Here is a 6,862-nt window from a genome sequence, read left to right on the forward strand (position 1 = left end):
CAGTTAAGAGTCCGTGCTTGGAAAACTGTGTATTTGTTTGTAAGTACCAGAAGAATAACCAGCAGAGGAACTATCACCTTGTCTACTCACTCTCTAGCAACGTCTACCTTCAGATAGGAGAGGAGCTCATTTTAGATTCTGCGCTTAAGGGCCACTGAGGTCTTTGAGAACGACTGTTCCACTATGAGGAGGAGGAGAGGGGAGAAAGGGAGCGGAGGAGAGGGGAGGGTCGGGTCGGGAAGAAGCAAGCCGAGTTGCTGTAATGGCTTTTCAGGGTAAATTAAGACGTGGAGAGCTGTTTGGGTCTGCCTCTGTGGAGTGGTGACCCTTATTCGCACAGGTCGTCAATGCCTCCTCACCACCGCACACTCGTCACAATAGTTTCTCCTCCCAATCAGCTCCAGAGCACCGTTTATCTGACTGCCACTGCCCATGATTTATTACCCCAGTCCCTGCCACCGGTCCTGAGTGTCATCAAGCCTCTGCCACTCTGCAAAGTCACTACAAGGCCCTGGTTTGTCACCCAGACCCCGTATTGGGCTCCAGCTGTCTGGGGCAGGCATACTGTTCTAGCAAGGTAACGCTAGTCAGATACTAACATATAGAGGTAATGGTTTGTCAGAATCCTTTACTGTCACTCCTCTTTGATTGTAATGGGCATACACACACACACGCACACACACACACACACACACACACACATACACACTTTACAGCTTGTTTATAGACTGATGTAGTACATAAAGAGGCAGGTCCTGCTGAAATATGTCCTTTTTATTTACATCTGGAGATGCTGTCTCTCACTCCTCTGCTTTTACTTGCTCTCTGTCTCTCTTTGTCTGTCTTTCTCTCTCTCTCTCTCTCTCTTTCTTTATGTCTCACCCTCCTGTTGTACATTCATTTTTCTGGACATAACGGGTTATTAGCTATAATATAAACCCACTGATTGTGCCTATCCCTGTTATCAGTGTATGTTTGTATATATATATATATATATATATATATATATATATATATATAAATAACACATTATAAAAAATCCCTTTAGTTTCTCAACATGTCACAACAATGAGGTGATATATTATTAAATGACTGATGGGTGTTAAACTAATTATGAACCTGACAGTGGAGCCTCGCCTATATAATCCACAGTGTGTTCTTCCTGATGGGAAATACGAGGTTAGATCCAGACATACATTTTACATTTTTCCAATCACTTGAGCTAATGTGCTGCCCTATTCATCTTCGCAGTTCAACCTTCACCGCGCTGGAACTAATTCTGCTGTGATGCCTGAAATTGCAGCATGAGAAAATTACAGTGCAGGGGGGAAAAAATGAGCGAGGACTTAAGCACGGGTGAAGAAGCGTTACACTGTTGCTAATTACTGCCTCATTAGCAGCAGTGCTTAGCCATGTGGACAATAGCAGCAGAACAGCTGATAGAAACACATGCAGAGGCTACAGTTGAAAGAACAGTGCTGTATTTTATGTCTTCATTGAGTCACTATACATTTGAACACTGGAACACTGAAACCACTGGGGATGGAGTTGGTAATTACAGTGCAGAAGCCACCATCTTGCAATGTTCAGTTAGCTTTTCGTGGGAGAAGAGTCGCTGCTGTGGTGGATCAGTTTGCTCTGGCTCTGAAATGCCAGCTCTGTACAGCAGCCCTCCTCATCCCCACACCTACACCATTCCTCCCTCCCAACCTCAAAGCATCCAGATGTTGCTGTCACCCCTGTTCTGCATAGGCGCTGCAGTGTGGAACTGCCTGAAGTGATGACAATAAACACCTCCGCCATAACCTGGGCCTCTGCATTTGCATATATTTCGTGTTTAATTTGAGGGGGAAGTATGCAAATGTATGCAAAATGAAATCCATCTCCTAATGACATGAGACGATTAAACAATTTTTATGCTTAAATATTCTGTTTAATGAAATCAAACGAGCCCACGCGCCGCGACAAATTTGCCTAGGCATGGGCAAAATTAGAGGATATCACAAAAAGGAGAAGTTGGGGGGGATACAGGAAGGGGGAGGGAGAGGGGAAATGCCTGTGGTTGGTGTGCATGACAGCTTTTTAAAGTGTCCCTTGTGAAGAGAAAAAAATCAGTTTGCTCCTGAATTCAAATAAGCTTTCTATAACAATTACAAAATCTGTCAGTTCCCCCTTTCTCATGCACCCATTTTTCTCAGTTGAAAGAAGAGTGATGAAGTGTCAAATGTACCTCTAAATCTGTTCGAAAATAATATCTGCTGTGATGTATTTTCAAACTACTTCCAAAAAAGCACCGTTTTCTTGCAGATGGCGCTGAACTTGGAAGTGGTGCATTAAAAAAGTTAATATTCAATTTGCAGCCACTCTGCTGAGGACTACTGTTAGTTCAGTTAGTACACTGTTTAACAAATAGGGAAATAAAATGATTACCTTGTTTGAGTCGCCACCTAAAGACCTGATCACCCAGGAGCAGAAACAGAGAGGAGACAGCACTGTGATTAAAGTTGGGACAAAGAGAGAGAGAGAGAGAGAGAGAGAGAGAGAGAGAGAGAGAGAGAGAGAGAGAGAGAGAGAGAGAGAGTAATATGCGACTGCTTAATTGTAACTTTGCAGGGAGCTGGTGACTAATGGCCTTTCCACAGAGCTGTTCAAGCCATGAGCTGCACATTAATATAAAGGGGGTTATTATTATGTTTTAGCTTCAGACCTGATTAATCATATGGATTTACTTGCAGCTCAACACCATATATAGGAAACTGTGCTGCTGCTCATGATATAGGTGGTTATACCATCTTTGAAATGCTAATGTTAGACAAGATACTAGAGGTTAGAATGTCAGATTTAAGAGATTCCCACATAATCATGAATGTCAAACAGAAAATAAGGCTGCCTACACTGGGTTTGACCTCGTAGTTGCAGGAGGTATAGTAGTCACTAATCATTATTGAATGATTGGGAGGAGGGGGTGAATATGATTGATGTTGCTGTATATAAGGACTGGATAGCAGCAACAGTATGAAGGGGGCGCCAGTCGGGTAGACTCACTTAGCCTCTGCGCTGCCAAAGAGCTGTGAAGGCCTAGGTTGGGCCCCAAGGCTGCGAGGGATTTCTTCAGCCTGATGCTTTGTTGCCTCCTAATCCTGTTGGCTTATATATTATCCCTGCCTTCCCTCCAACAGCAGGCTAATAGAGGAAAGGAGCCGCAGCTCTCCTCACGGCACGCTCCTCTCTCTAAAATAGAGTGCTGTGTGTGTGTGTAAATTGTTGATTACTGTTAGTACAGATGTTCAAGTGGACAGAGACTAAGAGAAAGAGAGAGTCAAACACACACACACACACACACACACACACACATTGCTAACTGATGTGTTGTGAGGAGGTGGCGGGGGGGCAGGGGGAGGGAGGGAGGGAGGGAGGGAGGCAGAGCTTGTTGTAGCGCATCGATCGATTTCAGGCTCCTCCAACAAGATCCTCTACTCTTATACCTCAAAGCTCCAGATGATGCAGTGCTGGGAGCAGCAGGGAGGTGGGGATGGGGGGGGGGGGGGGTTAAGGTGGTTAGAGGTTGTGGGGGCTCTATGACACCCTGCCAACAGTTATAACACTGTCATGATGTCAGGTGCACAGACACATGACAGACCTGAGAATACACAGTGTCTCCATGTGGGTCTTGCGTTGTGTGTGTGTGTGTGTGTGTGTGTGTGTGTGGGTGTGTGTGTGTGTGTGTGTGTGTGTGTGTGTGTGTGTGTGTGTGTGTGTGTGTGTGTGCAAGTGTTTTTACATTCACTACATCTGGATATACATGTTAATGCTGGGGATTTGAGTTTGGGTGCAAGGAGAGCAGGAAGAGGTGGGGAACGAGATTATTAACCCTTAACATTGAGCTTGATGTGGTTTGCTAAAATTATAGTGCGGGGGGGATTTATGTGATCCCCATAATCCCGCCGGCCTTGATGCTCCAAATCCATTGTCATGCTTCACTTTTATAGAGGGAAATTTCCATGACTTCAGCTCCCCACTTGGATTGCACTTTGCATAACCACAATCACACACACATAGCTGCCACCCATTCAACATTCCTGTCTGAATACCCAGGCATCACATTTCACAGGGCAGCTCTTTGATGTTATTACACTCTTTTACTTGTGGTTTATATCAGTGGGGCGATTACATGTAATGCCCACTGCTCTAAATGGGGTAGTTCCTGAATGAAAATAAAATCCATGACACTTTTGTCCCCATTTTATATAGAAATAGGCAGAAGACACAGTACCCCTGCTTCTTTTATTTGTTCTCAGAAACCTTAGTGCATTTTAGGAAACACCAAATCATCCATTTCACACATGCTGTATTTTAGAAACTTAATCTTTGGACAGGGGCAGCAGGTGCTCTGTTGGCGTGAAATGCATAAAAATGTTCACAGATCAAGTTGACAAAGGGGGGTGTGTGATTTTCCATTTGCCTCAGATATTTTAGCATTTAACCACTCCTCATTACATTTGCATGAACATATGTGTTCTGTCTTGGAAATGAATTTCTGTGGATGTGTCAGGAAGTTAATTAGCTCTCTGTATATCATTATGTGTGTGCACATGTATGCGTTTGAAAGTGTACGTGCCTCACCCCCAAACAGCAGTAGAAGACAAAGTCACGATCATATTTATCACAGCAGGGGGTAAATGTGACTTGCTAAGTCATTCTTATTGTTTTATTTTCCTCTAAATGGAAGATGTTAAGCATCTTTCCAGGCTTCGCCCTCCATGTGCTCTGTCTGTCCATGGCACATTTCCTCCACAAAACTTTCTCCATCCCCTCACTGCTCCTTTTCTCTCCAACTCCCTTTCTCCTCCCTTCCCGCTCTGTTCTCTGCAGGATGGTCATTTAATCCATCTAACCAGCTGGAAAGATAAATATTCCTCAGTGGAGTGTGAGGCCCCTGCCTCTCCACTCACGCAGACCGGAGATGAGGGGAAAGTCTCCCTCTCTGTAGAGCTCAGTTGCCCAAATGCCTTAATAAAGTCTTCTACTCACCAGACACTGACATGAAGATGGCTGCAAAAAAAAAAAACCCAAAGACTTATATAAGTTTCTGTGTTTTATTTGGAACAAAGTTTGACTCAAGCTTACACTATTGTGTGTGAATAGAAACACATAAGGTGATTTTGTAACTGACATGCTTTATGCTTTAGAGGACTTTTCCAATTAAATAACTCAACATGATGTCAAGTTTAACCTGGTCTTAAAAAAAAAGTACCCTATACACCATAGACATTTTCCATCACCCCCATCATATGCTCATTTTGCAGGCCACATTTGGCTGATTGTCCTTAAATGAAGAACATGGAAGGGTTCCCGAGGCTGACTCATGGTTTCTGTTTGGAGAGGTCCAGTCCAGTGCAGGCTGGTCCGACTGAAACCTTTGTTTACACAGCCTCTCGAGCCAGACTGGGAGGCCCTATTTTCACACCCAGGTGCTTTCCAAAGAAAACCTGCTGCAGAGGCCCCTCGCCTAAGGTACACCACACTGAAAACCATACATACAGTCTCATGCTCCTCCTGTCGCGTTGCATGCTTCAGCTGCACACTAATTATAATAATACTGTAAAGAACATGCTATCTGCGTTCAACCTAAACATTATATTTCCCATTGCTCACGTTGTGCGGGATAATACATATTCTCTGTTTCTTATCCTGGCATTGCTCACTGCAGGGTTTCTCTCTGTGCGTTACTTGGTTGAAGGAGCTTGAAAAATTGGTATTCCGGAGGCTGATAACTCTTCAGACAGCCTCACTGCTGGAATGAGTCAGCATGACCCCCTTTGCCTGTTTCAGAGTGTCAGACCTTCACATTCAGAGAGTTCACCCTGGAGGAGGGATGCTGCAGAGGTGCAACAGCAGGGGCTGCTCTGGCTGGTCACAAGAGCAGCTTGAAAAAAAAACCCAAACAAATTCCAGTATTAAAATATTGTATGTAGTATTTTCAAGGGCAATGAATGAACAGAAATGTCTTTAATAACAGACACTCAATGCTCATAACCTCAGCTTCTTATACACACACACACACACACACACACACACACACACACACACACACGCGCGCGCGCACACACACTCTAGTACCACCTGAGAATATCACTCAAAAGCTTCTTTTCAGAGTAAAAAGGCCTATGCATATATGTATACAATAATTACATTCCATATATCTTCCAAAATCCCATTTCCATCCGTGGTAATTCTGCTGCAGAGGAGTAATGGGTGTATTATGCAGTTATGACAGGCCTCAGCTCCCTCCCTATCCCCTCCCCATCATCCGGCATGCAACCTCACCCCTCCACCCCCACCTCCCCACCCCTAGCAGTCAGACTGCTGAACAATCAAAGTAAAGAGTAAAAATATGCAAAATGGGGGATTTTTTTTTTCACTTTGAGTCTGTGGAATGACTGAGACAAAGACTGTATAGAAGAAGCACCCACCTCTCCAGGAAAAGGCAGTCTACAGCTTTGTGGGCATTGTTCATGTATTCTTTTTATAGCAAAATGGAACTATGCACGTGGCTGCCTGACTCTGGTTACATGACCTGTTATATGACACTGATGATGTCCCTGTGAACCTTTCTCTAAAGTATTGTTGAGCGAGCAGGGATGAATGAATAAATGAGTATATAAATGACTTGGCCAGTGATTGAGGGGAGAAATTATTGAGCTGGTAAATGAACAAATGTTTGAGTGAGCGAGTGACTGAACGGTCGGGACATTGAGTGTGTGTCTGAATCTGGCGGTTGAGAGCCACACACACTAGAGGCAATACAAACAAACAGCTCTAAGTGCTGCAGTGTTCGCTGTGGGACCTGAGAAGAACCCCA

The sequence above is a fragment of the Aulostomus chinensis genome, chromosome 6 (assembly GCF_037954235.1).
Source record: "Aulostomus chinensis isolate RoL2024-O1b breed Wild chromosome 6, RoL_Achi_v1.0, whole genome shotgun sequence".
NCBI lineage: Eukaryota > Metazoa > Chordata > Actinopteri > Syngnathiformes > Aulostomidae > Aulostomus > Aulostomus chinensis.